Source organism: Sus scrofa, chromosome 7 (genome assembly GCF_000003025.6).
Source record: "Sus scrofa isolate TJ Tabasco breed Duroc chromosome 7, Sscrofa11.1, whole genome shotgun sequence".
NCBI classification, from domain to species: Eukaryota; Metazoa; Chordata; class Mammalia; order Artiodactyla; family Suidae; genus Sus; species Sus scrofa.
The window spans coordinates 9,800,429-9,825,169 of NC_010449.5; the positions used below are offsets into that span (position 1 = coordinate 9,800,429).

Genomic DNA, 24,741 nt, shown 5'->3' on the forward strand with positions numbered 1-24,741 from the left:
TCAGAACCTGTGCTTCCAGTGGCAGATTTCATGGAAGGAGTAACTCTCCCCACGCTCAATTACAATCACTGAGGCAAAGGCCATCCCCCCCGCCCCCCCCGCCCCGACCCAGCGCCATCCTTGCTGGCTCCCTAACATAGCCCGAGGAAGAGGGGCGCCTCGCTTCTCATGGACTCAGCCCCAGCCAAGCCCCCCTGCACACACGATGGCTTCAAAATCCACCTGCCCAAGGTCAAACCAGCAAATTCCATGTGCGACCACAAAGGATCCGTCCAGAGACAGAAGGTAGCGAGCATCACACACCAGGAACCGGGCTTCATCCTGGCGGAATGTCATTTGAAAGAAGTAAGAGTCTTGGGAAGAAAACAGATGGGAGAGACAAGGCAGAACTTCTATCTCCAGAGCGACACTTGGGCTAAAGGGAAACTTCAGGGAAGGCAGGGTCCTAAGATAACGTGTCCCCATCCTGTCCTTCCACCTTCTGCCCGTCAGCGAGGGCTGCTTTTACAAGAAGTTGTGAACTGCGTGGCTTGAGGGACAGTTATTCCTCATAGTTCTGGAGGCTGGATGTCTGAGGTCAGGGGACCAGTGCTCGGTCCCTTCTTTCTACATCCTGTGTGAGGAGAGAGACCGTGGTTCTCCTGTCTCTTCTCTGAAGGGCACTAATCCCATCACAGGGGGCACAGGGCCCCATCCATGCAGCCTCATCTAAACCTGACGACCTCCCAAAGGGCCCACCTCCAAGTGCCATCACCACGGAACCCGCCCCCCCATCAACAGAAGAATTCGGGGGACCATGACACGCTGTCCACAGCACCTCCCCCTCATCAGGACGCCCTCCTGCGGGGTTTCTCTTGCACATCCTCTCCTGTCAAAGGCCCGCCCACGATGGAACCAAGCCGCCACGGTTGTCCTGGGAGTGGACAGCACGGAGCGTGTGCAGCCTCTGGCTCCTGTGCACCTGCCCATCCCACTCTGACCATCTAGCCCACCAAACCTGGCATAGCGTAACCTCTGGTCATGAGGCAGAAGGCGTCAATGCCCAAAGCAGCCCTGGGCCCCCACATCCACTTCCTCTCAGGACCTCTGGTCATAGAGCATCCTCTGAGAACAGCACTGGTCAGATGTACAAGTTAATTAGATACTTCGCATCAACTCACCCAGCCCCAGTCTATGTATTCAAGACGCGGCTAAGCTACGGTCCACTTAACTAGTCAGTGACTCCTGCTGGGACAAGCAAAACTGTCTCCAGACATGGCCAAATGCTCCCTGGGGGACAACAATCTCCCCCAGTTAGAGACCCTGGGCTGACCAGCAGAAGGGCCTCCATGGGGAAGCGCCCACAGGGGAATTTGCGCATGGTGTTCGCACATTTCCCACCCCCCAACACCTTCTCTCTCTTTCCAGCACTTTCATCCAGGTGCCTCTGGCTTCTCCCCGACCCTCCCTCAAGGGCCAGCAGGGAGCAGGTGCCCCATTAAAGCCTATGGGTTCTTCCAGGCCACAGGGCAGTCTCTGCTCTTGTTCCCAAAGCTGCTTGTCATTCAACAATCATCCATGGAGCCTTCTCATCTGGCTGATCTGGGCCCTGAACACTAAGAGGAAGCACGCGGAGACCTGAGAAGTACCACATCGTGGGAGAGCGTGGAAGCCACAGGCAAATGGCCTCACAGCTTCTCACGGGGGGGGAGTGCAGGGCACCATGAGTCAAACGCCTGACTCACCTGGGGAGAAGAGGAAGCGCCCACACGCCCTGGAGAGGTGATGCTAACACCAGCTCCTCGAAGACCAGTGGGAAGCAGTGAGGCAGATGGAGCCGAAGGGAGGTCCTTAGGACAGGGTGGGGGAGGCACAGAGGGCTCCCCAAAGAGCAGGCTGGAGGCCAGCATGCAACAGAAGCACCAGAAGCAAACAGCAAGGCCAAGTGCGTCCGGAAAGCCCAAGCCCTGGAGAATTCACCCCAGGCTCGCCAGCATCCGATTCACTTCGACAGGCCCCTTGTAGCAGCAAAAGTTCACTGTACAAACTCGAACATCCTGAGGGATGTGTCTCCAGCCAAACACCCCCCAGAGCAACCTCTGAGCTGCCCCTTTTTAGAGCTTTCTGTCTGGAGCACCTCCAAGCCCACGCTGTGCTACACGCATGACCACTCTGCTCACGTATTAGGCTGGCGGCCTGTAGCCTTGGGCTACAATCTCTAGTCACCAACCCAGCAGGCAAATGCTCATAAAGCAAACCAAGGACAGAGTTCCTGCCGTGGCTCAGTGGTTAACAAATCCCATTAGGATCCATGAGGATGTGGGTTCGATCCCTGGCCTTGCTTAGTGGGTTAAGGATCTGGCATTGCCATGAGCTGTGGTATAGGTGGCAGACACGTCTCAGATCCCATGTTGCTGTGGTTGTGGTGGAGGCCGGCGGCTACAGCTCTAATTCAACCCTAGCCTGGGAACCTCCATAAGCCAAGGGTGAAACCTTAAATGGCAAAAAAATAAATTAATTAAAAAAATAAAAACCAAGGACTAAACTCAAACATAAGGAAACCAATGGCCCATGAAGAATGTACCTTTGATTTGTAAAATGATGGTTGTGCTCAGGGCACTACAAAGCTTCTACTTGTATCATGAGAAAGTTGCCTTTGCACATGCTGTTCCCTCTGCCCAGGATGCTGCTTGCTCCCCCTCCGCCTCACTTCTCAAGTTAATTTCCTCCTGTCCTCTCTTTTCAAACAAGACTTCCCTTAGTGATGAACTACTCTGACTGCTGGTAGAGGCTCTTGTTTTCTCTCCGTCTCCCCTGCTCTAGGTGGAATTAACAATTGCTCATGTGTTTCCCCTTTACTTGAATGCCATCTGCAAGCAGACAATGCCTACAGCAGTCTTGGGCACCCCATGTCCAGGCGGGTCTGCCCAGGTGTGACCTCCGGTACAATCAAGCAGGTGGTTAAGTTGTTGAGATGCTTCTGTCCTGGTTGGTAAACAGCTACGGTGCCAGACCCACTGCGTGCCTCCCCCAGGACCTGGACTCAGTCCAAACAATGCAGTGACATTTTATAATGGGCTTCCTCTCACCCTAACTCAGGGGCTGGCCTGGGATTCTGAATTCTCCCTTTTATCCATGGCTAATAGGCTTAGTTCTTCCCCAAACTACCTTTCTTTTTCAAATCTAATAATAAAAATACTGAACTGGGGGAGAAGGGGGAAGAGTGATGGCCAGAGAGGATTTTAGCATGCATTCCTTTTTACATGTGCTATTAGAAGGTTATTGCTTTTTAGGGCTGCACCCGCGGCATATGGAAGTTCCCAGGCTAGGGGTCGAACCAGAGCTTCAGCTGCTGGCCAGTGCCACAGTCACAGCAACTCAGGATCTGAGCCATGTTTGTGACCTACAGCACAGCTCATGGCAATGCCGGATCCTTAACGCACTGAATGGGGCCAGGGATCGAACCCGAGTCCTCAGGGATACCAGTCACATTCGTTTCTGCTGCGCCACGGCGGGAACTCCCTAAAAAGTTACTTTAAGGTACTTGGAGTAAGGTACATGCAGAGAATATGTCTAGAAGGATGCCCACGGGCCAGGTAACAGTGGTGCTCCAAGAGACGGAGCTGGGGGGCCACAGGGTAGAGAGAGGGGAAGTTAGTGATTCATGGTTTATTCTTCTGTACCTTTGAATTTTAATCACATACCTGTGTTTCCTGTACCAAAAAATATATATATACACAAATGAATCAAGTTTTTAAATATTAAATTTTAGAAGTATGTAAATAAAATTTAATTTTAAAATGAAAGTAAAATATGGACATTTCTTTTAAAAAATCTAACACTAAAGGAGAACATAAAGTAAAAATAAGGGTTCCCCCCCCCCGGCTATTTCCCAGATAAAATGGTTGTGAACGGTTTCTTATATATTCTCCCGGAACAAAGGAGGCAGCAGCCTTCTTCACAAAGAAACTGCTTTTGCCATCACACACAGGCTTTTACTACATCCTTTAAAAATAATTAACCTAGGAGTTCCCACCGTAGAGCAGCAGGTTAATAATCCGACTGCAGCAGCTTGGCTCACTGTGGAGGCACAGGTTGGATCCTCAGCCTGGCACAGGAGGGTAAAGGATCTGGCGTTGCCGCATCTGTGGCTCAGATTCAGTCCCTGGCCAGGGAAGTTCCACAGGCCGTGAGTGCAGCCATAAAATAAAAAGAAAATAATCTTTTGCACAGCAAAGAAAACAAAAAGACAACTTACAGAATGGGAGAAAATAGTTTCAAATGATATAATGGACAAGGGCTTAATCTCTAGGATATACAAGCAACTTATACAACCAACAGCAAAAACCCAACCACCCAATGGAAAAATGGGCAAAAGACCTGAATAGACCATTCTCCAAGGAAGATATGCAGATGGCCAACAAGCACATGAAAAAATGCTCAACATCCCTGATTATTAGAGAAATACAAATCAAAACTACCATGAGATACCACCTCACACCAGAAAGAATGGCCATCATTAATAAGTCCACAAATAACAAATGCTGGAGGGGGTATGGAGAAAAGGGAACCCTCCTGCACTGTTGGTGGGAATGTAACTGGTACAGCCACTATGGAGAACAGTAAGGAGGTACCTTAGAAATCCATACATAGAACTACCATAGACCCAGCAGTCCCACTCTTGGGCATATATCCGGACAAAACTTTCCTTGAGAAAGACACATGCAGCCGCATGTTCATTGTAGCTCTGTCACAATAGCCAAGAGCTAGAAACAACCCAAATGTCCATTGACATGATTGGATTAGGAAGATGTGGTATATATACACAATGGAATACTATTCAGCCATAAAAAAGAATGACATAATGCCATTTGCAGCAACATGGATGGAACTAGAGAATCTCATCCTGAGTGAAATGAGCCAGAAAGACAAAGACAAATACCATATGATATCACTTTTAACTGGAATCTAATATACAGCACAAATGAACATTCCCACAGAAAAGAAAATCATAGACTTAGAGAATAGACTTGTGGCTGCCCGACGGGAGTGGGAAGGATCGGGAGCTTGGGGTTAAAGGCTACAAACTATTGCTCTTGGAATGGATTTACAATGAGATCCTGCTGTGTGGCATTGAGAACTATGTCTAGATACTTACATCGCAACACAACAATGGGAGGAAAAAGCATGTATACATGTATGTATAACTTGATCCCCATGCTGTATGGCAGAAAAAAAATTAAAAATAAATAAAAAAAAAAAAAAGAAAATAACCAACCCAAACAGGTTCATGATATACAGTCTATTTTGGATCCTAATTTCCACTTATTATACCTTGGAGATCTTTCCATGTCATCATATACAATCTAAATTAAGGCTTTACAGGCTATATAAGATTACACTGTACTAATAAAGCACAATTCACATTTTTTAATCACCCCTACATCTTTTAATTACCTGAGACAGTTCACATACCTCTGAGAAAATTCAGAGCCATTTATGAATATAAAATTATACCTTCTTGGAGTTCCCGTCGTGGCACAGCGGAAACGAGTCCGACTAGGAGCCATGAGGTTACAGGTTCAATCCCTGGCCTTGCTCGGTGGGTTGAAGAACCGGCTTTGCCGTGAACTGTGGTATAGGTCGCAGACATGGCTCGGACCCCACGTTACTGTGGCTGTGGTGTAGGCCAGCAGCTGTAGCTCCAATTCGACCCCTAGCCTGGGAACCTCCATATGCCATAGGTGTGGCCCTAAAAGGACAAAAAGACCAAAAAAATAAATAAAATAAATAAAATTATACCTTCTCAAAAAATGAATAGAAAATAATAAATTGAAATATAAAAACATATACGACTTGTCTCAAAGGGTAATATATTAATAACTATAATACATAACAATATATGAAATGTACCATCTATTATATATATTAATATACTAAGCTACCAAGTCCTTATGATGGGCCTGACATATACATAACTTATGTAATTTCTAATCCGTTTTACCCACCACCCTGCAAAATGCGCACCACTGTCACCATTTCAAGACGAAGCTGACGCTCAGTGGCCCAGGTCTGACCCAGGATCCTCACTCAGCCCTAAGGCCGAAAGCCCACACGCTCCATGCTGCCTCACGGCTTGGGCTAAACTCTACTGCACTCCGGGAGTGAGCCCTCAGCTCTGCTGTGTCCCCCACACACCCTGGCCCAGGGGTGAACAGCAGGTGCCATGCAGGTGCCAGTAAAACCCATCAAACCAGTGCACCTGTGTTGGAGCTGGTACTACGGCGAACGCAGGAGCTGGCTGTGTTCTGAGATCAGAACTGTGAACAGAGACGTGATGTATTACTTTTTTATAATATTTATGGAGGTGACATGGACACATTAATCTTCCCTGCATAGGCGTGATTTTCTACCAGTGAGTAAGGACAGAATCCAGAAACAGAGGCTGACTTGGATTCTTGACTTCTAGTGACCTCCATCCCCGCAGGCACGAGACTTGGGAACGAACTGTTCCAGATGTGCCAGGTAGAAGACTCGAGATACACGACCCGAGCTTTCCTCAGGTGTGGCTTTTTGGAGACTGCTGCTGGACAGACACTGTCATAGGATTGGTGTCTAAGCAGCGAGCACAATGCCATAGCAGACGGGGTGGGGAGAGAATAAACTGAAAAAAAAAGATCATGGGTGTCTGTGCTTTCGAAAGGCTTTGGGTGTGCCTGCAGGTCTGGGACAGTCAGACCACAAGGCCACGGCCACCCGTGCAGGCTTAACCCAGAAGGGCTGAACCCCCTTCTGCAACCACTGCCGGCTTAGAGGACACGTCTGCCTGTCTCACATAAGTGCAAGGCCTGTCACCGCCAGCCGTCCGTCGTGGATGCGAGAAATGTCACATCTGCATTTCTAGTGTTCGCTGTGCAAGCAGAACAGCTGAGCAAGTGACATGGGCTGTCCTTTGTTGAGCTCTTACTATGTGCTGGGCACTGGGCTCAGCACCCGGCCTGGATCAGTTCTTCTTATCTTCCCAGGAACCATAAATGTTACATAATATTATCCCCATTTCACAGCTATGGAGCTAGTAAACGTCTCCATGGCCTGACCTGTGCCGTGATTCTCAACATGGTTGTCTATGAGAGGAGGAGGGCAGAGGGTAGAGAGAGGGCGAGTACTTTAAAAAATACCCACACCTGGGTTCCACCCTCAGCGATGCTTATACACAAGATCTAGGATGCAGCCCGGGCATCCAGAGCTGAAAGCGCTCTTTGGGGGGTTCTAACATAGGCAAGATTGAGGACTACAGCACCAGGGCAAGGGAAGGAGGTAGGATTTGAACCCAGGTCTCCTTGATTCCAGAGCCTGCCACAATAACTGCTTGCCTATATGACCTGTGCTGACCTGAAAAGCACTGGCAGCTGGCCATCAACAACAGTGGTTCCAGGAAATCCAACTGGACCCACCCACCATTCCAGGCTGCTCGGGTTGACCCTGCAATTGCAGATCTTTCCTTTTAAGGGTTAACAGGCATCCTCTGTGAACGTGCCCACCTCCTGGGTGGGAATCCATCCGCCTATGTCTGCTCTCAGAGCTGCCCCTGGACAGTGCTCATTTCTAGAAAACCAGCAGCTCAGACTTCTTCCCACCCCTGGCTTGGTCCCCTGGCAGCAATTTTGCTAACAAATGTTTGCAAAGGCAAAACCAGATATGTTTCCTATTAAATTGGAGAGCAGCTTTCTATGTAAACAGCACCTCAGTTGTTATCCAAACACTCCCAGTTCGCTTTAAGAAACTCAGAGCGCTTTGAATACCTTACTTTTAAAATAAGTGCCTATGTGGGTTTTTTTGTTTTGTTTGGGGGTTAGTTTGTTTCTTTTTTGTCTTCTCAGGGCCATACCTGCAGCATATGGAGGTTCCCAGGTAAGGGGTTGAATCAGAGCCGTAGCCACCGGGCTACACCACAGCCACAGCCACTCAGGATCTGAGCCGCATCTTATGGCCCACACCACAGCTCACGGCAACACCAGATCCTTAACCCACTGAGCGAGGCCAGGAATCGACCCCGCGTTCTTGTGGCTACTAGTGGGGTTCATTACCACTGAGCTACAATGGAAACTCTTAAAATTTAAGTGACTATGTTGTTACCGTCTAACAAAGCTTCAGCTTTGCCAAGTGGGCCCTGGTGTGTGTGGGTCCTGCTCTGCGCGTTCTCTCCTCTCTTCTCCTCCCCACGGACCCTCCCCCAGTGACAGACGGGAACCACTGCGATCCTCTGGGCTCTCAGATGGGCAGGAATTAAAAAGGAGAGGAGCTGGCCTGGGACAGATTATTGCAGCAGCTCATCAAAAAGTGATCAGGAGTTCCCGTCGTGGCGCAGTGGTTAACGAATCCGACTAGGAACCATGAGGTTGCGGGTTCGGTCCCTGCCCTTGCTCAGTGGGTTAACGATCCAGCGTTGCTGTGAGCTGTGGTGTAGGTTGCAGACGCGGCTCGGATCCCGCGTTGCTGTGGCTCTGGTGTAGGCCAGTGGCTACAGCTCCGATCAGACCCCTAGCCTGGGAACCTCCATATGCCACAGGAGCAGCCCAAGAAATAGCAAAAAACAAACAAACAAACAAAAAAAACAAAAAGTGATCAGACCATGGAAGGAAGTCATTCCAGCATCCGTTCGGCCAGGGCTGATATCATTTCATCATGTGATAAGCAGTTAACACGATGTTCTTGGCCCCTCCCCATCCCTGCACCCCCCACAGAAGCAGCGGGGGGAGGGGGGCCTGCTGTGCCCACAGTGGCACCCCTCAATGCGGAAGAGCGACACGTCAGCTCCTAGGACGGAGCTGAGCAGGGATGCATCCGTAGCCCAGAGCCAACATTGGCTGGGTTCAGCATCCACAAATGTTTCACGCTGTTCACAGAGAACCCACCAAGTTCATGGTGTCATGGACTCCACTGGGCTAAGAAGCCGAGAGGTTTATCTCAGACACCACTGTGCTTTTCAGTGAGCTGTGACCTCTGGCAAGCAGCCTAAGGCCTGAGATTTCCCTCTGGACTCTACTCTGAGAGCCCCTCCAGTTCTGCGGGTCCACGGGCACCCTGCTCCTGTGCCCACCCTCGTGCGTGCTCCCCCGTCCCCACCCCAGGCTCGGACTCCCCTTGTTTCTGAACTGGTGGGGCTTTCAGGGAAAAGCTCCCTGGAAAACAACGACCCTGAGATCACCGTAAGTGACAGGTCTCTTTCAGATGAAACGCAGCCCTCCTCTCAGACACATGCCACCGACAGACCCTCATCCAAGGGCAGAGGGGCAAAAAGTTGAATTTGGAGTCCGCTTCAATTTCAGACTTTATGCGAAGCATTTATCTTTGCATCTTCTCAGCTCCACTACAAAAATCAACCTCCTTGAGGGAGTTCCTGTTGTGGCTCAGCAGGTTATGAACCCAACTAGTCTCCACAAGGATGCGGGTGCGATGCCTGGTCTTGCTCAGTGGGTTAAGATCCAAGTTGCGGTGAGCTGTGGTGCAGGTTGCGTTGCTGTGGCAGAGGCCGGCAGCTGCAGCTCCAATTCGAGCCCTAGCCTGGGAACTTCCATCTACAGCAGGTTGTGGCCCTTAAAAAAAAAAAACACCTCCTCAAATAATTAACTCCCCCCCTCCCGCCCCGCCCCAGAGGTAACTGGATTAGTAAAACAACAGTCCTTCTGGAACAGCCTGTTTATCTCCAGTGAGACAGTGACGTCCCGTCTTACGCACTCAGAGGAGGGGACTCAATGTTGCAAAGAAGCAGCTGAGCCTCTGGCAGAAGGCAAAGTGGAGCAAGACTAGGGAGCGAAGCAGGAGTCTGGTAAAGGCTGGCAGCGGTCCAAGCCTGCAGATGCTCAACAACTCCTGTCTCCGGAAAGGACCAGATTTCCTGATGCGGGAGGAGCACCACTTCTTACCCGGCTACGTGAATATCAAGGCGCTAATATGCATCTTAATGAGCTCTTGAGGCGGCCGGGTTGTCACCTCCTATGTGATCACAGCCATGACGTTCGTGCACTTGTGCCTGACTCTCAAACCAAAGATCAAGACGCAAACCCACCTGCCCTATCAGAGCAGCCAGAGAATTCAAACCACTGAGGAAAACAAGCTCTTGTTTGACGTTTTGCAGAGACAAAGACCAACAGATCTCGTCCTTTGGAGACACCTGGATGCTATCCTCTCCAAACCACGGTGTGAAGCAGAGAAAGATTTCTCCGCCCACAGAACTGGGGGATTGACAGTTGGGTCTAGCATCTTGTTCTTCGGAGCAGGTGTGCTTTCCTAAGAAAGGTAAGGTTTCTCCCTGACGCCTGCAGCATCAAGAGAGGGACTCAGTATGAGACATCTTAATGCTGCAACTCAGGGGAGGCACCCACGTCATAAGGTGCACGCCTCATCTTTAAGAGCCCAGCAGCCTCAGGCCACATGCAGTACAGCCCATTCTGTGGAGCTGCACAGCCCACACGTCCCACGCTTGGCCATCCTCGGGCTGGACACCCCAGTGAGGGCTGATCTCTTAAGACGCATCTCCCCAAGGCTGCACCCAAGCATGGTGGGCTTGATTAAAAGAAACACACAGGGTGGCAGAGGGAAGGTTGAATGCCAGTTGAATCAGAAAAGGGGGAAAGTAAGGCTGGCAGGGGGCAAAAAAGACTAGCAGAGGGAGAGGAAACCACAAAGCCACCATACTGGAGTTTGGACCTACCACTCTGCTACCAGCACGGCCCTAGCCGAGCATAATAACCAAGCAGGGAAAACTGACAAAGCCATAGCTCTGGGGGCTGTGACACAACAGGAGGCGGGCTTCAGAAGTATCCATATCATTAAACAGAATTTATGTCAAATCACCTTTAAAACCCCCACACACAGATCGATACACTGATGAGTCCCAAATTTGAGTCCCAAGAATGAGCACTCGCAGGCCGCCCTGGAGAATGAGCCTAAAGCCTCAAAAGAGAGACCTGTATTGGTTAGAACTCTGGGGACTACCGGTGGGGTGACCAGTTCTATCACCTGGTGGCCTTGATTTCTAAGCTAGAGACTACAGTGTGGGTGGACCATCCTTCTGGAAAAACCCTCAAAAAGAAGAGCCTGGGTGTGCAGCCCCAGGAAGGGAGGTGAAATGGCCAAGGGTCAAACCAGCCCCGCTGCGGCCACCTGCTAATCCCAGAGGGACCTTCTCAAGCGGCATCTGTAGACACGTCCCTGAGATTGGCCGTGAACCACACGTGCAGGCTGCTACTTCCCCATGGCAGCTGTGCAGGTGGCGGCCAGTTAGAGCAAGGACTGGGGGTGTCCTAACAAAGAGGGGAAAGCCAGCCCAATCCCACTAACTGGTCTGCTGATGGCAAAGAGGGCTTTCAGGGGATGGAGGCACAGCTTTGAGCTTTCCTGCTTTACCAGTCCCTATCCTCACCAGCCCAACCCCTGCAAGGATTCTGAAGGAGAGGTGGCATCCCAAATTCTGGGTCCATCCACACAAGGTGTCCACGTTTTTTGGCAAAAATTAGCTCATCTAGGAGCTCCTGCTATGGCACAGCAGGTTAAAGATTGACATGGCTGCTGCTGTGGCGCAGGTTGCAAGTGCCGCTCGGATTCCATCCCTGGCCTGGGAACCTCCATGTGCAGCTAGTGTGCCCCCCCGCCCCAGTTTTTTTGCTAACCCGAAAGGGAGTGTTTAAGGGATTTTGGGGAACCTATAAGCCCTCCTGGATGTTCATGTAAACAAACCACTATGTCACCATCGTTAGAAAAGATCCAAGATGCAAGCGGAGGGCAGATGAGTTTGCTAGAGCTGCTACAACAAAGTCCCACAGACGGGGTGACCCAAACAGAAATGCACGGTCTCACGGTTCTGGAGGCTGCAAGTCAGACACAGACAGGGCTGGTTCCTTCTGAGGACCAGTCAGTGCGGGGGAGTCTGTCGGCACCCCTCCCAGAGCTTCTGATGGTTCGTGGGCCACCGCTGGCCTGCCTTGACCTGCATACGTCACCCCAACCTTGGCCTTGATGGTCACATGTGTCTGGCCTTTATGTGTCTCCCAAGTTCCCCTTTTATAAGGACACGAGTCATTCTGGATTAGGGCTCACTGAATGACCTCATTTTAACTGAGTGGCCCTATTTCCAAATAAGGGCACATGCTGAGGTATTGGGGCTTTTATGGAACACCAGCTGCTTTCAAACATGCTTTGCAGAAAGAGAATCCTTCCACAGGCATATACCTATCCCCAAACTCATCGAGGGGTGTACATTAAATATCACAGACTTTGACATGTCAATCATAGGTCAATAAAGTTCTGAATAGAAAATAATTCAATAGTATATGAAAAAGAGAAAAGAGAGAGAATGAATCCTCTGATTCGATACACTTGAGAAAGGCTCTAACTCTCTCCTAAAGATTCATTATTACGAGACACAGGTGTGAAGTCCCTTCTCCATGTCAGGTACCAACCGGCTCTAAGACTCCAAAAATAAATGAGCCCAGGTTGCTGCTGAGGAACGAGGTTTAGAGGAGAGGATGGAGAGTGGGGGGAGTGCGCTGTGCTAAGTGCTACGACAGAGGCAGGCACAAGTCGCTGGGGGAGCCCAGGGGAGAGCAACTTCCCTTAGCCTTGGAGGAGAAGTAGAAGGTATAAGAGAAGGCCTCTAAGAGGGGACATCTAGTGGGGTTTTGAAGCATGCCTAGGAGTTTGCCAGTGGAAACCATCAGGGAAAATGCATTCTGATCAAGAAAGTAAATAGCAAGTATAACCCAGCACACATTTGAGGCAATATCACAAGCCGAGTACGCCTAGATGATAAAGGACAAGATGAGCAGGGTGAGGAAGAGGTATGGGGGCTAAGGAGGGCTTGAGATTTATCCTAAGGGGGAGGGAAGCCACTGGAAATGTTTACACATGGGAATGATGGAATCAGAACAGACTCAGGACAGATGAGCAAGGACAGAGGCAGGCATGGCCCATCGAGAGGGCATCCCTGTCTGTCTGTTGCACTGATCCAGGCAAAAGATGACAGTGAGACTGGAGTCAGAAAGTCATCATTCATGGAGTTCCCGTCGTGGCGCAGTGGTTAACGAATCCGACTAGGAACCATGAGGTTGCGGGTTCGGTCCCTGCCCCTGCTCAGTGGGTTAATGATCTGGCGTTGCCGTGAGCTGTGGTGTAGGTTGCAGATGCGGCTCGGATCCCGCGTTGCTGTGGCTCTGGCGTAGGCCAGTGGCTACAGCTCCGATTCGACCCCTAGCCTGGGAACCTCCATATGCCATGGGAGCGGCCCAAAAAGAAATAGCAAAAAGACAAAAAAAAAAAAAAAAAAAAAAAGAAAGTCATCATTCTGTAGTTATCATAACAGAGACCGGATAAGAGAGGAACACCACTGAAGGATGCTGAATCCAGGGAGAAACGCTGTCAGTACGCCAAATGGTTTTAAAGAGTCTCCCCACTGATCACTTCTTAGCTGCAATGGAAGGAGTAGTGATATTCAGAAGAGAAATCAGGCACGCCCTCAGCAGGTGACTAAGATCACCGCTATAGCGCTGGGCACCTGGGCATCACGTTTCTCCAGACGGAATCCTGCTCACAATGCGTAACCTGAATTTAACCACGAGGAAACCCAGACAAACCCCAGATGGGAGACATTCTGTTTTTTGAAAATAAGAAATTGCATTCTTCTAAAATGTCATATCATAAAAGACAAAAAAAGGCCTGACTATGTTTCAGACATTGGCATTGACATTGGCTAAAAAAGATACGACAACCAAAGGCAGTGCCTGACCCTGGACTGGATCCTGTTGAGAGGAAGACACGCTGTAGGAGACGTGATGAGGTCACCTGGCTGAAACGGAACACGGAAGGCAGACTGGAGCACAGCTATGTATCCGTGTCAAATTCACCAACGATGATAAATGTATGGTGCTTATATAAGAGGACACCCCAGATCTTAGGAAATACGTATTGGAAAAACTAAGAATTAAGGGCCATGGTGTATGCAACTTACCCTCCAATGGTTTAAAAAAAAAAAAAAAAAAAGATTAGAGGGGTGGGTGGGTGTGGGAAGAGAGAGAGAAGAGGAGCAGGCAGGCACAGAAGGGATAAAACATTACCAGTAGGTGAATCCGGGTAAAGGGTCCATGGTGTTCTTTGCACTATTATTATTATTTTTTTTTTTTTTTTGTCTTTTCTAGGGCTGCACCTTCGGCATGTGGAGGTTCCCAAGCTAGGGGTCTAATCGGAGCTGTAGCCACCAGCCTATGCCATAGCCATGGCAACAAGAGATCCCAGCCCCGTCTGCAACCTATACCACAGCTCACAGCAACGCCGGATCCTTAACCCACTGAGCAAGGCCAGGGATCGAACTCACAACCTCATGGTTCCTAGTCGGATTCGTTAATCACTGAGCCATGACAGGAACTCCATCACTATTCTTATTCTTACAGCTTGTCTGTAAGCTTGAAATGAATTCCAAGTAAGAGGCGGGGGAGAAAAGACCCTGCAGAGGGCCTGACCTGGGACAGGACTGGCAGCAAGGAGGAACAGAGGGGGTGAAATCTGGGGTGACTGGTAGGATTTAGGGGGTCGAGGGAGAGAGATACCTAGAATGACTTCCAAGTGTCTAGTGTGTGAGCCTGGGGGCTCTTGGTGCCCTGAGCAGAGGCAGGTTAGGCGGGGGAGCGAGCTGCCCTGGCAGGACCAAGGAGATGGCAGTGAATGAATGCCTGGATTTTTGATTCCTTCAAAAACCTTTTTTCTAATAACTTCTCTCGTTAGCCACACATGTCTGGCTACAATCCATCTCACAGAGGGGAATGCGCTCACGTACACGGGCATTTTCCATTTATTTATATTTCTGCTTTGCAAGGGCCCATCAGTCATTTCTCCCGGAGGGAAGCCCTAGAAGGGAGAGGAGCAGCCTGGGCTCCCCGAGCCCATCCCCCAGCGCATCGGGCGCAGGGCACAGCCAGCTCTCCGCTCCAAGGAGACACGCAGGAAAAGCACTGGCCCACGGGTTCTTTTTTTGTCATTTCAGCTCCAAGCAAAGGGTGCTCTTCTGGCCTTCGACCAAATAGAGATCTTGTGAACAATTCTGAAAAGAACGTGAAAGTTTCCAATTGCCATGGCAACACTGAGACATCCTCACCAAAGCCAAGGGGAGCAGAGGGTCTGCTTGCTCCTCCAGTATTATTTGCGGCAGCTCCTCCTGTGATTCGATGCCTCGAATCCACTCTTTTAAGGACAAAGAAAAACGTGCCTGAGCCATGTGTAGGTCAAGTCAGTGTCTTCTCACTCCCCCGACCGAACTGCCAGGGATGGAGAGACTTTCAGAACGGCTCTGATGGCTGTGCTGCCAGCAACCCCCCTCCGGTGGGCGACGCCTGCAGCGCCTCCGTTCCTACAGCTGCTCACGGGCACGTCTGGAGACAGAGCCAAGAGCGTCTTTGAAGCCGGGGCTCATTGTAAATGCTGGAACATGAATCGTGCTAGAGCGATCCTTCTGCCCTTGCAGAGACAAGTCCTCAATCATCCGGGACCACCAGGACCACTTGCAAGTGGGCGAGAGAGCTGCTTAAGGGGTCAGATCTGTGATTTGTGTTCTCATGGCCCATGGGAGATACGACAACCACACGCCAGAGTTCATACTCTTCTCTGCTGACTTACAGATGCACAGTGCTCGCCACTAAGGGTGCAAGACTTTGCCCCCACCCCCTAGAACAGAACTATTCTGAACAGAATGCTTTCCCAAGGCATTCAGGAAAAGCGATGTGGTTTCAAAGGTCACATCAACAGTCTAAAGATGCTGAGGTTAAGACCTTACATTTCCTCTCCAGTGATCCTTCCTCCATCCATAATTTTTTTCCTAACCTATATCAGACTCTGACACAGCTCTAGGGAATCTGCAACCTCATTTGCTAAAGACTCTCGCTGCCAGAATTGCCCTGATGAGAAAGCGCGCCAGCCAAATTCTGTTTCAGAAAATTCCCTTCTTATTCTGGAATGTCGAGCCCATCATTCCTTGCAGATTTTTTTTTAAACCTGGACCACGAGTGATCTGGCCTCTCAATGGACAGGGCAACTTCCGGATTCTCTGTGTGGCTGGTGGGGACATGTGCGCTAAGGAAGCAATAGTCTCCACATTTAAGCTCAAGGGCCTCTTAGCACAAACAGACGAACTGAAACCTGTGTTGCCGTGAGTTAGCACCGAGGGACTACACTGCACTGTGGCCTCATTTGCTCTCAGTCACGTTAAGGTCCATGAGCATGGAGGTCCCCAAGGCCACCCCCAGGCTTGGTAGAAGGTGAGCTGGTGGGAAGATCCCTGGGTCGCAGCACATAGTAGTATACACGGCTCCGATGACCACAATGAAAGAAAACTCAGCAAAACCAGGAAAAAGCGAAAGGCACGTGGGAAACCGGGCACAAGTTTCTAAGAGTCCTCTCTTGGTGGAGTCAATCACATGCACTGAACTCCTTCAGCCTTAACTGCGGCCACAGGTGGGAAGCAGCGTCATCCAGAGAACAAACCCATCAGAGGTAGTGTTCAGAGTTTCTCCTAGAAGCTGGCCACACAGGTACCTTCTGTCTGGCATATGCCAACGTTCCAGACGCCCAGAAGGAAAGCTGATGGTCAGTGTACACCGCACTGTTTGCACAAACAGGCACAGTGAAGCCTGGTTATTGCTTAGGGAAAGTTTTTATCAGTGTAGGGACCTGCTGACCAGCCAAGCTCCCAGACACCTGCCAAAGGTCAGCCTGGCAGGCGGGCCTTTCAAAGCCAAGCAGTCTCGGGCCTGCACGGCGCGTCACTGAGTTTCAGGCCGAGGTGTGTGAATCCCAGACCACAGCTGCCCAGGTCCTCCCTGCTGAGGTTTTTACCAACCTTGACTTTAAAGTGCCTCTCATCTGCGGGCCGGCCCACCGCAACATCTGTGCCTTCCTCTCCAGCAGCTGCCATGTTTCTCTGCACACTCTTGGCAACTCTTGCCGGAGGCCTAATGGACATCAGAGAATTTCTCAGAACCGGAAGGGCCCTGAGAGAACATCTGGTTCATTCCCCTTAGGACACAGATGAGGAAAGAGACCCTTAGGGCAGGAACATGACTTGCCCAGAAGATGTCTGCGTTTGAAAGCTTCTCTTCCTCTGCCAGACTCTTCCCCGCCTCGGCCACTGACCGGGCCCTGATCCATGGCCCTCAGCCAGGACTCACGGGCCTGAGAGGCAAGAAACAAACCACAATGTGGAGGCCTGAGCCCAGGGGGCAGTCTGGCTATGTGGCCAGGCCTGGGGAGGTCAGGGGAGGGCAGGCAGCAGCTGAGTCCTGGTGAACAAGAGGCCACGGAGCGCAAAAGTCCAGCCTCGTGCATCCCCGTCAATGGGGGCCCGCATGCAGGTGGCTTGACACTGCATCAGCAAAGCCCGCCTCACAGCTGCCGAACAGGTGGCGGTGTGATGGCTCCAGAGACCCCTCAGTTTGAGGCCAGGAGCTTGGGGACAAGGGCAGCCAAAGGCCAAACAGCTTCCCTTGGCCCCAAGCAAACAGGCTGGGATGTCACCCCAAGACAGCCAACTGCAAATCAGCAACGGGACAGGCAGCATCAGGCCTGGGCAGTAAGGACTAAGGTCTGGGGTGGAGGGTCCCCCAAAGTCACCGATGATCCCAGATCAAATCCACCTGGAGGGAAGGTGCCTCACGTGATGTTTTCCTAAACAGACCCTGCCCCCCCAAGTTGTTCAGTCTCACACACAGAAGGGGAGCAGACCCCTGGGGGTTTGAACAGGACTGAAGGGAGTCTGGCTCCGTCTGGCTACTCTCTTAAACCAGGAGACATAAGGTCAGGTTTCGGTGGTGGTGGCTGATTTCTAACGCCCAGATCAGGAAATGGGAAAAGTCAGCAGTAAAAGAAAGAAGCTCAGGAGTTCCCGTCATGGCACAGTGGAAACAAATCCAACTAGGAACCACAAAGTTGCGGATTCGATCCCTGGCCTCGCTCAGTGGGTTAAGGATCCGGCATTGCCATGAGCTGTGGTATAGGTCGCAGACGCAGCTCAGATCCTAGGTTGCTGTGTCTGTGGTGTAGGCCAACAGCCACAGTTCCGATTCAACCCCTAGTCTGGGAACCTCCATACGCAGCGGGTGTGGCCCTAAAAAGCAAAAACAAAACAAAAAAAACACGAAGATCAGATGGGAAACAAGACAGGAAGCTCCCTGATCCCCTAGGCCCCAGGTTCGAATCCTTCCCAAGGCTGAACCGGTTCCATCTGGGGCTCCAAGAGAGACTGTGTACCCCGATGGTAGCTCCCACCCAGCCCCTGACTCTCCCGGCCTCTGACACTGACCAGGCCCCGAGCCTTGACTCACAGGCCTGAGAGACAGAAACACACTGCAATGTGGAGGCCTGAGCTCCTGGAGCTGGTGCCCAAGACGCAGAAGCAAAACAGGCGTCAATGCCCATGGGAGGCCCGGGTGACCCAGGCCCGCACAGTTCACTTCTTCACTATGAGAAAGCACTGCTGTGGGAATGTTCTAGATTAAGGGAGGCTAGAGACGGGGAGGCCAGGGATGGCAGGGCCCATTGGGTAAGATGTCTGCCCTCAGCGCCTGCCCAGTCCTGAGCCTCCAACCTCAGAAGCTTGCAGTGGCCCAGCCCGTGCCAGGCTCGCAGCTCTGAAGGCCGATGACAAGCCTTCGAAGCTTTGAGATCTGAGCACAGAGTTCCACCTTGGGGTTCCTTGTCTGTAAAATGTCTAATTGAACAGCACCCCCCACCAATCCCTCTGCCAAAATCTCTGGCCCCGGAGCCCCAGATGTGAAAACGGCGCTAGGGGGCACTTCCTGGATATTACATATCACGCCCATGCTTTTCTGCAGAGAAATGTGTGAACAGTCACAGGATGCAGGAAAAACACTTAAACCAGGAATTGCCTCACATCTGTTCAGCTCAGGTTCTGAAATTAAATGAGTTTGCACCAAGAAATCCAAGAAAAAAATTCAATTTTCAGACCTGAATTTTTCGGTTTTTTTTTTTTTTTTCCTAGATGAAGGGAGTCTAAAGAGGGGAAGGCCAGGGATGAGGATTAGGGCGCATAGCCCTGGATCCATCTCATCAGGTTATTCTGCGGATTACACAGGTTAAGTCAGGCGCGGCTCCACGCAGAACGCGTGTTACCGCCTAGGCCTGCCTCTTGCTGGCTGCAAGCGCCTTAAAATCCAGAGATACTATCTTAGTCATTCCTTTCATCCACCTTAGCACGTAGCAAAGTGTTCTGTGCATAGCAAGGCTTGAATAAATGTTTGTTAAATGAATAAACCTAATTCCAAAGACAGTTTTTCGTGTTTTTCTTTTTTTTCAATACTCCAAACACAATGGCTCCTTGCAAACTGCCTGCAGGGAACAATTACCTCGTCTTTGGAAGATGTCTGAATCTAAAGAATTCAGGTGCTCCCATCTTTCCATTCACCCTTTTGAAAGCACCCTCAATAACACAAGCCATGATAACGTTAAACAAGCAAGTGACACGGCAGAGGTAAGAGTGGAAGCAACGTACACTGAGCGAGAGCTACATGTGCCAGATGTGGCTTAAAGAACTTTCAGTGGATCAACCTTTTTTTTTTTTTTTTTTTTTTTTGCCGAGTTTACTGTATGGAAACAAGGCTGACACCCTGCCCAAAGACACACATCCAGTAGCCACACAGCTTTCAATCCCAAGCGCTTGGACCCCATGACCCATGCTCCCATGCCGTGTTGCCCCTCTTACGGGTCGAACTGGGCTCTCCCCTCCTCCACCAAAGATGCTGATGTCCCAACCCCCGTACCTGTGAAGGTGACTTTCTTTGGGAAGGAGGTCTGTGCAGACCATCAGGCTAAAAGGGGTCACTGCCTGGGTCCTAACCCAACATGACTGCTGTCCTGATACCACCGAGACAGACACACGCCCAGGGAGAGCACCACTCAACAGGAACACAAAGATGGTGGATGCTCTAGAAGCCAAAGAGTGACAAAGATGGCCAGGGGCCCACCAGAAGCTGGAGGGGGGGTGGGGGAGGCCAGGAGCAGATTCTGCCCCCACCCCCACCCCCCACCAGGAACCAGCCCAGCCAGCACCTTGATCTCAGCCTCCCAGGCTCAGGGACCCAGAGGAAATGAATTTCTGCCATTGAAGCAGCTCGGTGTGCGGTTACTTTGATAGGGCAGGCCTGGGAAACTCAGAAGCCCATCAGGCTAATAAAAGAGGCAGCCTGGAGCCAGCAGGGCCAGCGTCTCCTTGTCAGGGATGGTGCTGCAGTGACACAGGAGCTGATAGGGTGACGCGAGGGCGCGGGACACAGGACACTAGTGGGGCTTCTTGCTCACTGGCTCGTCCCCAAATCCTACTTCCTGGCCTTTCAGTGACTACTTCTTTTAAAACCAATGGAAAAGAAACCAAGAAAACAAGAAACCAAGAAAAGACACATTTCCACGCTACCCACTCGCTCCCTAGAGTGACTAACAACCACACGAGCCGCTTCCATGAGCACATGTGCTGTCACGCTCACGTGTCCCCACAAAGCAGGAACTTCCCTCTCCGCTGTGTGAGGCCACTGCTGGGCTCCCCACCTCCCACAGGCCTCGGCTGCTCATGACTCAGAGGTGACAGCTGGGGATGGATGCCAACGCCTGCCAGCCCCTCTGGGAACTGCAAGGCTGGGACAGAGATGGCTCTACTGGGGGCACCAGCGCGGGGGCGGGGGTTTGGGAGAAGAGAGAGGGGCACCTCAGACCTCAGGACCTGGCTTCCTCCCCCCACTGTCACTCACGGCAAACCTCCCCTCTGCTGCCCTGATAGGAAAAACCTCAAGCAGATGATAAGTGCATTTGGTGAGATTTTACACCAGCGGATCTGGTGGCTCCCGCTAAAGTGTAGGGTTGAGTCATCTGAGGTCCTCTGAACTGAGCCTTTGTGCATGTGTGCCCATCACACACACACACACACACACACACACACACACACACACACACGTCCCCGGCTGCTCCTGCCAGGTCCTGGACAGCATCCAAGCGGCACACGCCTCCTTAGGGATGCTGGAAGCTTGGCAATGAGCAGCTGCACCCGAGAGGTGCCTGGCGGGGGGAGGGAGGGGGCTCAGGTTTCTGACCCCATCCGGACTGAGTTTTACCCCCAGCTTAGCTCACTCAGAAGGCCCTATCGCTAAATCACCTTGGTAATTCCAGACGCCCATTGGGGTTCTGTTTCCTGAGAGGGAAGCCAGCCCCACTCACGGACGCCGTGGAAAACCAGAGAATTGGCCCAGGCAGGGAGGCTGCTGTGGGCGGGAAAGCAATTGGGTCCCTGACCTGAATGAGGGGGGTAGAGACGCCCACCATGCAAATGCGTGTTCCTTCTAAAGAGAAAATCCTCCTGAAACCACACCACAGATTGAAAGGGAATCTTCTGAAACTGCAGTGCAGGCGAAGGGGCACCCTCACCCTAAACAGGAGCAAGCCAGGGTCCTGCCCATTGGCTGTGCCCCACCCGGGCCACCGTGCATCCTGCTTGAGCCGAGGATGCCCACACAGAAGAGAGATAAATTCCCCGGCCACATTTGGCTCGGACACCACACAAAGGCCACACAGAGGATGAGAAGGCTCACAGAAGGTCAAACTGCCGTTATCTCCCGCGCTTCTGTGTCTACACCGGCCCACCAGAACCGACTGAAAGGGAGGGGAGATGGCCCATCCCAAGCACCCTCACCCACTGGCCCGGTCAGTCGTGGGGTAACGTCTGCCTGGTCAGCCCTCTGCAGGCAGCAATTCCAAATAGACACCATGGGAGTTTCATGGGACCATTCTCCTAGCGTGACCACTGCAGAAGATCCACACTCTGGAAATGCTGCTGGGCACCATTGTGGCATGGCAGGCCTGAAGGCTGGGACTCTCCTGGTTCAGCCCAGCTCCGTCCCGGGGAAGCCCCCTCACCCCAGAACTGCCTCATCCACGATGGATGTGGGTTTCAGGAGTGGTCCATGTGCACCCACCTGCCTCACAGCAGGACCCCAAAGGGTCGAGAGGGCACGAGGCTTCCTATAGGATGGTTTAGCTTTTAAAAAATGTTAACAAGAATTGTCATGACAGAGTAGGTTTATTCCCCCCCCTTTTTTTTTTTTTTTGCTTTTCAGGGCCACACCTGTGGCATATGGAGATTTCCAGGCCAGGGGTCGAATCAGAGCTACGGCTGCCAGCCTACACCACAGCCACAGCAACTCAGGATCCGAGCTGAGTCTTCAACCTACGCCACAGCCACAGCCACGCCAGATCCTTAACCCACTAAGCAAGGCCAGGGATCGAACCCGCAACCTCATCGTTCTTAGGTTCGGTAACTACTGAGCCTCGACGGGAACTCCCCTGTTCCACTTTTAAATATACATTCTTTTTTTTAGGGCCAAGAGTGTGGCACATAGAAGATCCAAGCTGCGTCTGCAAACTTGCCGCAGCTTACGGCAACCCTGGATCCTTAACCCACTAAACAGGACCAGGGATTGAACCCAAATCCTCATGGATACTAGTTGGGTTCCTTTCCACTGAGCCACAAGAGAACTTCCACCTTAATTTTTTTTTTTATTATAGCGGACTTACAATGTTGTGCCAATTTCTGCTGTTCAGCAAAGTGACTCAGTGACACACACGTATGTTCTTGTTTATACTCTTTTCTATCATGGTCTAACCCAGGAGATTGGATATGGTTCCCTGTGCTACACAGTAGGACCTCATTGCTTATCCATTCTAAATGTAATGGTTTGCATCTAGTAACCCCAGGCTCCCTGTCCATCCCTCCTCCTTCTCCCTCCCCCCCCTTGGCAACCACAAGTCTGTTCTCCATGTCTGTGAGTCTGTTTCTGTTTGGTAGATGGGTTTGTGCCATATTTTAGACTCCACATATAAGTATCATCTGGTATCTGTCTTTCTCTTACTGATTTACTTCACTTAGCATGATCATCTATAGTTGCATCCTTGTTGCTGTGAATGGCCTTATTTCCTTCTTTTCTATGGCTAAGATTCCATTGTATATATGTACCACCTCTTCTTTATCCATTCATCTGTCGATGGATGTTTCGGTTGTTTCCATGTCTTGACTACTGTGAACAGTGTTGCTATGAACACAGGGTTGCATGTATCTTTTTGAATTATAGTTTTATGTGGATACATTCCCAGCAGTGGGACTGCTGGATCATACGGTAATTCTATTTTTAGTTTTCTGAGGAAGCTCCATACTGTTCTCCATAGTGGTTGCACCAACTTACATTCCCACTAACAGAAATACACCTTAACTTGTAACCTACGTACTGCAGCCAAACTCTCACCCTTTCTAGAAGGAATCAAGAATCTGAATAAATCTACAGGCAGAGCTCGGTGGCTCTCTTGCTGCCCATGACCAATCCTGAACAGATTGTTAGGTCTTGTGCTTCCTGGACTGGGGCGCCTGCAGCCCGCCCCACCCCACCCACACCAGGCATATGGTAGCCTCCCGGGAATAAAAGTTTTCATATTCAGACAATCACAGGGACACTGTCGAGTAGAATGGAAAGTTCACATGAATTTTTCAAGTAAGAACAGGAGACCTCAGAAATGGGACTGTCCCTGCAGGAAGCCACTGGGCTATGCCCCACCCCCACTCTGGAGGACCCCAGCCGAGGAGTTTGGGGAGCACGGTGCAAGGTACTCCTTCTGCTGACACATGTGGGAATGGTCCCACTTCTCCCTGTTCCCATGCAGAAGAAGCGACTTTAGTGACCCACAGGGGAAAAAGCGAAGGTGGGTTTTTCTGACATAACCACAAAGTGAAAGGGGCAACACTGCCCACAGCACACAGCTGTGCAGACCAAAAACACAGCCGTCCCGCAATGGAGAGTGAGAAAGACGGACCAGGGGAGCTTAACGTCCTGACGTGCTCCCTCCCATCGATCCTGAGTCAAACTTGCCAGAAGCAAAGGGGAACCCGCCGGGGCTTTGAGAGGTGACCCAGATTTCCTGTAATTTTCCAGAGCCTCAGATGGCGAACGGTCTCTACCAAGTACGACAGTGTGTGAAACCGCCCGACGGACAGACAGCAGGTGCTCGGTCAACGTTCGGAGGTGATGATGGATAAGGCTGCGCCAGCAAAGAGCCAACCAAGGAACCTGGCTCCCCCACCCACCAGTTCCCAATACTAGAGGGTAAGGGCCAAGAGGTCCCATTTTTAACAAGCCTCTCGTCCAACCCCAACCCAGGATCCTCATAACACTGTGAGAAAATGATGCAGAAAAAAAAAAAAAAAAAAAAAAGGCACGGCCCAGGGAATGAAGGAGCTGGGACTAGAGGCTGAGTCTGGATGACTTACACTGGATACACTGGATACTTCTCCTATGCCAGGAGGATTATTGATTATTGATGGAGAGCAGGTACTCCCGTCTGTTACAAACACCTGCAGCTGGATGGGCCTCAGAGGAGGGAAGACACCCTCGGTGTACTTCCACACCGGACTCTCTCACGCAGGTTCTTTGCAAGCGGCCGCCGGCCAGTTCTCGCGAGAAAAAATGAACACGGAGCTTCCACAGGCCCCGCCCTCAGTGCGCTAACGTCATTCGCCTGGGCTCCTTCGACGACAGCCTTCAGTCTAAACCAAGAATTATCTATCCAGGCAACAGCAGAGGTTCCACATATGATTCCTGGAGCTCAGACTGGGGTCAGTGGTTCAGAAGGATGCTCGCTTCCCTTCCAGCCGCCTAACCCATCCTACAGGCTGAG

At 51.1% G+C, this 24,741-nt stretch overlaps 1 protein-coding gene across 3 annotated transcripts in view; it reads right to left on the reverse strand.

The window, feature by feature from the left end:
* GFOD1 (glucose-fructose oxidoreductase domain containing 1) overlaps window positions 1-24,741 on the reverse strand; it is a 118,630-nt gene that overhangs the window by 64,780 nt on the left and 29,109 nt on the right. The window contains exon 1 of one of the 3 annotated variants that reach the window (XM_013977434.2): window positions 16,862-17,988. The exons of the other annotated variants lie outside the window; for them this stretch is intronic. The gene's annotated coding sequence lies outside the window, so the exon portion shown is untranslated. Of the gene's footprint in view, window positions 1-16,861; window positions 17,989-24,741 lie in introns of those variants that run through there. 3 annotated transcript variants of the gene reach the window in all.